Source organism: Arachis stenosperma, chromosome 9, assembly GCF_014773155.1.
Source record: "Arachis stenosperma cultivar V10309 chromosome 9, arast.V10309.gnm1.PFL2, whole genome shotgun sequence".
Lineage (NCBI taxonomy): Eukaryota > Viridiplantae > Streptophyta > Magnoliopsida > Fabales > Fabaceae > Arachis > Arachis stenosperma.
In genome coordinates, this window is record NC_080385.1 from 57,476,019 (window position 1) to 57,485,551 (window position 9,533).

Below are 9,533 nucleotides of genomic sequence, written 5' to 3' on the forward strand. Positions count from 1 at the left end.
AAAAGAAGAGAATATGCAATGAATTCCAAAAACATCTATGAAGATCAGTATTAACCAGATGAGCGGGACTTTTAACTTTTTGCCTCTGAACAGTTTTGGCATCTCAATCTATCCTTTGAAATTCAGAATGGTTGGCTTCTTTAGGAACTTAGAATCCAGATAGTGTTAATGATTCTCTTAGTAAAGTATGATGATTCTTGAACATAGCTACTTATTGAGTCTTGGCTGTGGCCCAAAGCACTCTGTCTTCCAGTATTACCACCGGATACATACATGCCACAGACACATAATTGGGTGAACCTTTTTAGATTGTGACTTAGCTTTGCTAAAGTCCCCAATTAGAGGTGTCCAGGGTTCTTAAGCACACTCTTATTGCCTTGGATCACAACTCTTATTCTTTCTTTTTTTTCTTTCTCTCTTTTTTTTTTTTCGTTTCCTTTTTTTTTTTTTTTTGAAATGCTTTTTCTTGCTTCAAGAATCATTTTATTGATTTTTCAGATCCTCAGTAACATGTCTCCTTTTTCATCATTCTTTCAAGAGCCAACATTCGTGAACCACAAATTCAAGATACATATGCACTGTTTAAGCATACATTCAGAGAACAAAAATATTGCCACCACATCAAAATAATTAAACTGTTATAAAATTCAAAATTCATGCAATTCTTTCTTTTATCAATTAGGCACGTTTTTATTGAAGAAAGGTGATGGATTCATAGGACATTCATAACTTTAAGGCATAGACACTAAGACACTAATGATCATAAGACACAAACATGGATAAACATAAGCATTAAAATTCGAAAAACAGAGGAACAATAACAAGGAAATCAAAGAACGGGTCCACCTTAGTGATGGCGGCTCTTTCTTGCTCTTGAAGATCCTATGGAGTGCTTGAGCTCCTCAATGTCTCTTCCTTGCCTTTGTTGCTCCTCCCTCATGATTCTTTGATCTTCTCTAATTTCATGAAGGATAATGGAGTGTTCTTGATGCTCCACCCTTAGTTGTCCCATGTTGGAACTCAATTCTCCTAGGGAGGTGTTTAGTTGCTCCCAATAGTTTTGTGGAGGAAAATTCATCCCTTGAGGAATCTCAGGGATCTCATGATGAGTGAGGTCTCTTGTGTACTCCATCCTTTTCTTGGTGATGGGCTTATCCTCATCAATGGTGATGTCTCCCTCTATGTCAACTCCAACTGAATAACAGAGGTGACAAATGAGATGAGGAAAGGCTAACCTTGCCAAGGTGGAGGTCTTGTCCGCCACTTTATAGAGTTCTTGGGCTATAACCTCATGAACCTCTATTTCTTCTCCAATCATGATACTATGGATCATGATGGCCCGGTCTATGGTAACTTCGGACCGGTTGCTAGTGGGAATGATTGACCGTTGGATAAACTCCAACCATCCTCTAGCCACGGGTTTGAGGTCATGCCTTCTCAATTGGACCGGCTTGCCTCTTGAATCTTGCTTCCATTGTGCGCCCTCTTCACATATGACTGTGAGGACTTGGTCCAACCTTTGATCAAAGTTGACCCTTCTAGTGTAAGGATGCTCATCTCCTTGCATCATAGGCAAGTTGAACGCCACCCTCACACTCTCCGGACTAAAATCCAAGTATTTCCCCCGAACCATAGTGAGATAATTCTTTGGATTCGGGTTCACACTTTGGTCATGGTTCTTGGTGATCCATGCATTGGCATAGAACTCTTGAACCATCAAGATTCCGACTTGTTGAATGGGGTTGGTAAGAACTTCCCAACCTCTTCTTCGGATCTCATGGCGGATCTCCGGATATTCACCCTTTTTGAGTGAAAAGGGGACCTCGGAGATCACCTTCTTCAAGGCCACAACTTCATAGAAGTGGTCTTGATGCACCCTTGAGAGGAATCTATCCATCTCCCATGACTCGGAGGTGGAAGCTTTTGCCTTCCCTTTCCTCTTTCTAGAGGTTTCTCCGGCCTTGGATGCCATAAATGGTTATGGAAAAACGAAAAAGCAACGCTTTTACCACACCAAACTTAAAATGTTTGCTCGTCCTCGAGCAAAAGAAGAAAGAAGGGAGTAGAAGAAGAAGAAATGAAGAAGAGGGAGATGGTGGTGTATTCGGCCAAAGAGGGGAAGAAAGGGTGTTTAGGTTGTGTGAAAATGAAAGGTTGAAGAAGGGTATATATAGGAGAGAGGGGGTGAGATGGTTCGGCCATGGAGGGTGGGTTTGGGAGGGAAAGTGGTTTGAATTTGAAGGGTGAGGTTGGTGGGGATTTATGAAGGATGAATGTGAGTGGTGAAGAGAAAGATGGGATTTGATAGGTGAGGGGTTTTTGGGGAAGAGGTGTTGAGGTGATTGGTGAATGGGGGAAGAAGAGAAAGAGTGATGGTAGGGTCCTGTGGGGTCCACAGATCCTATAGTGTCAAGGAAAAGTCATCCCTGCACCAAATGTTGCTCAAAATCACGTTTTGAGCCATTTCTGGCGTTAAACGCCGGGCTGGTGCCCATTCCTGGCGTTTAACGCCAGGTTTTTGCCCTTTACTGGCGTTTAACGCCAGTCTGGTGCCCCTTTCTGGCGTTAAACGCCCAGAAGGGTGCCAGACTGGGCGTTAAACGCCCAACAGCTAGCATTACTGGCGTTTGAACGCCAGCTTCTTCTCCTCCAGGGTGTGCTGTTTTTCTTCCTGTTTTTCATTCTGTTTTTGCTTTTTTCATTGTTTTTGTGACTTCTTATGATCATCAACCTACAAAAAAGATAAAATAATAAAAGAAAATAATTAATTATAAAACATTGGGTTGCCTCCCAACAAGCGCTTCTTTAATGTCAGTAGCTTGACAGAGGGCTCTCATGGAGCCTCAGAAATGCTCAGAACCGTGTTGGAACCTCCCAACACCAAACTTAGGGTTTGAATGTGGGGGTTCAACACCAAACTTAGAGTTTGGTTGTGGCCTCCCAACACCAAACTTAGAGTTTGACTGTGGGGGCTCTGTTTGGCTCTGTTTTGAGAGAAGCTCTTCATGCTTCCTCTCCATGATGACAGAGGGATATCCTTGAGCCTTAAACACAAAGGATTCTTCATTCACTTGAATGATCATTTCACCTCTACCAACATCAATCACAGCCTTTGCTGTGGCTAGGAAAGGTCTGCCAAGGATGATGGTTTCATCCATGCATTTCCCAGTCTCTAGGACTATGAAATCAGTAGGGATGTAATGGTCCTCAATCTTAACCAAAACATTCTCTACAAGTCCATAAGCTTGTTTTCTTGAGTTGTCTGCCATCTCTAGTGAGATTTTTGCAGCTTGTACCTCAAAGATCCCTAGCTTCTCCATTACAGAGAGGGGCATGAGGTTCACACTTGACCCTAAGTTACACAAGGCCTTCTTGAAGGTCATGGTGCCTATGGTACAAGGTATAGAAAACTTCCCAGGATCCTGCCTCTTTTGAGGCAGTTTCTGCCTAGACAAGTCATCCAGTTCTTTGGTGAGCAAGGGAGGTTCATCCTCCCAAGTCTCATTTCCAAATAACTTGTCATTTAGTTTCATGATTGCTCCAAGATATTTAGCAACTTGCTCTTCAGTAACATACTCATCCTCTTCAGAGGAAGAATACTCATCAGAGCTCATGAATGGCAGAAGTAAGTCCAATGGAATCTCTATGGTCTCATTTTGAGCCTCAGATTCCCAAGGTTCCTCATTGAGGAACTCAGAGGAGAGTGGTGCACGCCCACTGGGGTCTTTCTCAGTGGCGTCTTCTTCCTCTCTTTCCTCTCCATATTCGGCCATGTTGATGGCCTTGCACTCTCCTTTTGGATTTTCTTCTGTATTACTTGGGAGAGTACTAAGAGGGAGTTCAGTAACTTTCTTGCTCAGCTGACCCACTTGTCCTTCCAAATTTCTGATGGAGGACCTTGTTTCATTCATGAAACTTTGAGTGGTCTTTATTAGATCAGAGACCATTGTTGCTAAGTCAGAAGTATTCTGCTTAGAACTCTCTGTCTGTTGCTGAGAAGATGATGGAAAAGGCTTGCCATTGCTAAACCTGTTTCTTCCACCATTATTGTTATTGAAACCTTGTTGAGGTCTCTCTTGATTCTTCCATGAGAGATTTGGGTGATTTCTCCATGAAGAATTGTAGGTATTTCCATAGGGTTCTCCTAGGTAATTCACTTCTTCCATTGAAGGGTTCTCAGGATCATAAGCTTCTTCCTCAGATGAAGCTTCCTTAGTACTGTTTGGTGCATTTTGCATTCCAGACAGACTTTGAGAGATCAAATTGACTTGTTGAGTCAATATCTTGTTCTGAGCCAATATGGCATTCAGAGTGTCAATCTCAAGAACTCCTTTCTTCTGACTAGTCCCATTGTTCACAGGATTCCTTTCAGAAGTGTACATGAATTGGTTATTTGCAACCATTTCAATCAGTTCTTGAGCCTCTGTAGGCGTCTTCTTCAGATGAAGAGATCCTCCAGCAGAGCTATCCAAAGACATCTTGGATAGTTCAGAGAGACCATCATAGAAGATTCCTATGGTGCTCCATTCAGAAAGCATGTCAGAAGGACATTTTCTGATTAATTGTTTGTATCTTTCCCAAGCTTCATAGAGGGATTCTCCATCCTTCTGTCTGAAGGTTTGGACTTCCACTCTAAGCTTACTCCATCTTTTTGGTGGAAAGAACTTTGCCAAGAAGGCATTGACTAGCTTTTCCCAAGAGTCCAGGCTTTCTTTAGGTTGAGAATCCAACCATATCCTAGCTCTGTCTCTTACAGCAAAAGGGAATAGCATCAGTCTATAGACCTCAGGGTTTACCCCATTAGTCTTGACTGTGTCACAGATTTGCAAGAATTCAGCTAAGAACTGATGAGGATCTTCCATTGGAAGTCCATGGAACTTGCAATTCTGTTGCATTAGAGAAACTAATTGAGGCTTAAGCTCAAAGTTGTTTGCTCCAATGGCAGGGATAGAGATGCTTCTCCCATAGAAGTCGGGAGTAGGTGCAGTGAAGTCACCCAGCACCTTCCTTGCATTGTTGGCATTGTTGTTGTTTTCGACTGCCATGTGCTCTTCTTCTTTGAAGAATTCGGTCAGGTCCTCTAAAGAGAGTTGTGCTTTGGCTTCTCTTAGCTTTCTCTTCAAGGTCCTTTTAGGTTCAGGATCAGCTTCAACAAGAATGCCTTTGTCTCTGCTCCTGCTCATATGAAAGAGAAGAGAACAAGAAGATGTGGAATCCTCTATGTCACAGTATAGAGATTACTTTAGGTGTCAGAGGGAAAGAGAAATAGAAAGAAGAAAGAGAAGGAGAATTCGAACTTTTAATAGATAAGGTTCGAATTTGTGCATTGAGAAGGAGTGGTACTCCATAAATAGAAGGATGTGAGAAGGAGGGAAGTAATTTTTCGAAAATTAATTAAAATATTTTGAAAACATTTTTGAAAGACATTAATTGATTTTCGAAAAAAAAAGTGAAAAAGAAATCAAGTGATTTTTGAAAAGGAATTTGAAATTAGAGGTTAAAAAGATTTGATTGAAAACTATTTTGAAAAAGATGTGGTTAAGAAGATATGATTGGTTTTAAAAACATTTGATTGAAAAGATATGATTTGAAAACAATTTTAAAAGCTATGACTTGAAAACAATTTGAAAAGATTTGATTTTAAAAATTAATGACTTGCCTAACAAGAAAAGATATGATTCAAACATAAAAACCTTTCTCAACAGAAAAGGCAACAAATTTGAGATGTTCAATCAAATCATTAATTGTTAGTAAGTATCTTTGAAAAAGGAAAGAAATTGATTTTGAAAACATTTGATTGAAAAGATATGATTTGAAAAAGATTTGATTTTGAAAAACTTGAAAAAAATTGATTTGAAAACAAAATCTTCCTCCTAGCACCATCCTGGCATTAAACGCCCAGAATGGTATACATTCTGGCGTTTAACGCCCAAAATGCTACCTTTTTGGGCGTTAAACGCCCAACCAGGTACCCTGGCTGGCGTTTAAACGCCAGTCTGCCTTCTTCACTGGGCATTTTTGAATGCTCAGCTTTTTCTGTATAATTCCTCTGCAACATGTTCTGAATCTTCAATTCTTTGCATCATTGACTTGAAAAGACACAAATTAAAAATATTTTTTGGATTTTTAATAATCAAAATGCAACAAGAATCAAATAACAATGCATGCTAGACACCAAACTTAGCAGTTTGTATACTACTGACACTAATAATATGAGAATGCATATGAGACACACAAAATACTTCAAGTCAATAGAGTTCAAAGATTAGAACATAAAAATCATCAAGAAGTACTTGAAGATCCTTAAGACACATGAATGAATGCATGCAATTGACACCAAACTTAAGATGAGACACTAGACTTAAGCAAGAAGCATCAAATATTTTTTGGTTTTTATGATTTTGTAAATTTTTTTGTTTTTTTTCGAAAATTAAGTGAAAACATCAAAATTCTTAATGAGAATTCCAGGAATCAGTGCAATGCTAGTCTAAGACTCCGGTCCAGGAATTAGACATGGCTTCAAAGCCAGCCAAACTTTCAAAGAAAGCTTCGGTCCAAAACACTAGACATGGCCAGAGGCCAGCCAAGCCTTAGCAAATCACTGCTCCAAGAGCAAGATTGGTAAGAAATCAACAAGCTCTTGTGGTGATAAGTTGAAACCTCGGTCCAATGAGATTAGACATGGCTTCTCAGCCAGCCAGATTTCAACAAATCATCATGAAACTCTAGAATTCATCTTCAAGAATTTCGAAAAAAATAAATACCTAATCTAAGCAACAAGATGAACCGTCAGTTGTCCAGCCTAAACAATCCCGGGCAATAACACCAACAACTTGATGTTGTTGCCGGATCTTGGCACTGATGTTACCAAAAGCTTGCTCAAAACTTGAACAATCCCCAGCAACGGCGCCAAAAACTTAGTGCGCGAAATTGTGAACTATACTTTTTCACAACTCTCATAATCCCCGGTAATGGCTCCAAGAACTTGGTGGCTCAATACCATGGCATTACACAACTTCGCACAACTAACCAGCAAGTGCACTGGGTCGTCCAAGTAATAAACCTTACGTGAGTAAGGGTCGATCCCACGGAGATTGTTAGTATTGAAGCAAGCTATGGTCATCTTGTAAATCTTAGTCAGGAAAACTCAGATGTATATGGTGATGAACGAAAATAATATAAAAGATAAAGATAGTGATACTTATGTATATCATTGGTGTAAGAGCTTCAGACAAGCGTATGAAGATGTCTTCCCTTCCGTCTCTCTGCTTTCCTACTGCCTTCATCCAACCCTTCTTACTCCTTTCCATGGCAAGCTCGTGTAGGGTCTCACTGTTGTCAGCAGCTACCTCCCATCCGCGCAGTGAAAGCTAATGCACGCACTCTGTCACAGTACTGCCAATCACCGGTTTGGTTCCCTCCCCTACCGGAATAGAATAACTCTTTTGCGTCTGTCACTAACGCCCAGTAGGTTACAGGTTTGAAGCACGTCACAGTCATTCAATCATTGAATCCTACTCAGAATACCACAGACAAGGTTAGACCTTCCGGATTCTCTTGAATGCTGCCATCAGTTCTTGCCTATACCACGAAGACTCTGATCTCACGGAATGGCTGGCTCGTTTGTCAGGCGAGCACTCGGTTGTCAGGCGATCAACCATGCATCGTGCAATCAGAAATCCAAGAGATATTCACTAAGCCTCAAATGCGTGTAGAACAAGAATGGTTGTCAGTCACCTTGTTCATGAGTGAGAATGGTGATGGGCGTCAATCATCACCTTCATCATGTTGAAGAACAAGTGATATCTTGGTAAAAGAACAAGTGGAATTGAATGGAAGAACAATAGTAATTGCATTAATACTCGAGGTACAGCAGAGCTCCACACCTTAATCTATGGTGTGTAGAAACTCCACCGTTGAAAATACATAAGAACAAGGTCTAGGCATGGCCGAATGGCCAGCCTCCCAATGATCTAAGAACTAAAATGTCCAAAGATGATCTAGAGATCTAAAAGTGATCAAAAGATTTCTATACAATAGTAAAAGGTCCTACTTATAAGAAACTAGTAGCCTAGGGTGTACAGAAATGAGTAAATGACATAGAAATCCTCTTCCGGGCCCACTTGGTGTGTGCTTGGGCTGAGCAATGAAGCAAATTTCGTGCAGAGACTCCTCTTGGAGTTAAACGCCAGCTTTGGTGCCAGTTTGGGCGTTTAACTCCCAATTAGGTGCCAGTTCCAGCGTTTAACACTGGGATTTCTTGAGGTGACTTTGAACGCCGGTTTGGGCCATCAAATCTTGGGCAAAGTATGGACTATTATATATTGCTGGAAAGCCCAGGATGTCTACTTTCCAACGCCGTTGAGAGCGCGCCAATTGGGCTTCTGTAGCTCCAGAAAATCCACTCCGAGTGCAGGGAGGTCAGAATCCAACAGCATCTGCAGTCCTTTTTGGTCTCTGAATCAGATTTTTGCTCAGGTCCCTCAATTTCAGCCAGAAAATACCTGAAATCACAGAAAAACACACAAACTCATAGTAAAGTCCAGAAAAGTGAATTTTAACTAAAAACTAATAAAAATATACTAAAAACTAACTAGATCATATCAAAAACATACTAAAAACAATGCCAAAAAGTATACAAATTATCCGCTCATCAGCCACGAAAAGGTTAACTAAGTTAACTGAGTGCCATGCTTTTGCCTTGTGAATTTTGGTTCCCTTGGGCGCTCAGTTACAAAAATCAACGCAACGCCCTTGCCTTTTGCTTTTGGTGCTGGGTGCTTGGTCTCTAGCGCTCACTTTTTTAGCGCTACGCTCATTCTTCAAGCGCTATGCTTGCTTCCTTGAGTGAGTGCCACGCTTGTATGTCTTAGGCCACACTTTGATAGGCACGCTTTCCTTGTTTCTTTCTTTTCTTCTCCTACAAGTAATCAAAACAACCAATCAAAGCATCACTAAATTCACAAGGTTTATAAATCCTTCAAAAACCAACTAATTCTAGCTTAAACCTTATGATTTTGTGTCAAATAAAGGATGGTTGATTGATTTAACATAACCATGCAAATCCACTCCAAATCACTTACTTATAATGTAAGAAAGTGCATAAAACCTAATGAAACAAGTGAAAAATGCTTGAAAATCTAGCATAAGATGACTTGTCATCACAACACCAAACTTAAACCTTGCTTGTCCCCAAGCAAGCACTAAACATAAGAAGAAATGAGATGAAACAGAGAAGCATACATGTCCTTATTTAGCAGATAATTGAACTTAATTCATGGGGTTTTATGCAGACAAATGTAGCTCACTTATTCTTTGCTGATAGATAAGAAATGTTTCCTTAAAGGTTCACTAGAGTTGATGCTATAATGCCTTACTTTTGATTGTTCCCTTGCTAGCTTTTTCTTTCTTTCTTTTGCTTAGAAAGCTTTTTTATTAATGAGAGCTTGGTGGCAAGTGTTGCAGAAGCCTTTTGGGTCAATTTTTCTCAACACTTCACCACAGACACATGGCTTACAATTTCTTCCTAGGAA

General features: G+C 40.4%; 1 non-coding gene across 1 annotated transcript; it reads left to right on the forward strand.

Moving 5' to 3' along the window:
• Positions 1-4,532: 4,532 nt before the first annotated feature.
• Positions 4,533-4,640, forward strand: LOC130953713 (small nucleolar RNA R71). The gene has a single exon (XR_009075875.1). It is a non-coding gene; the product is annotated as a small nucleolar RNA R71 (small nucleolar RNA).
• The last annotated feature ends 4,893 nt before the right edge of the window (positions 4,641-9,533 follow it).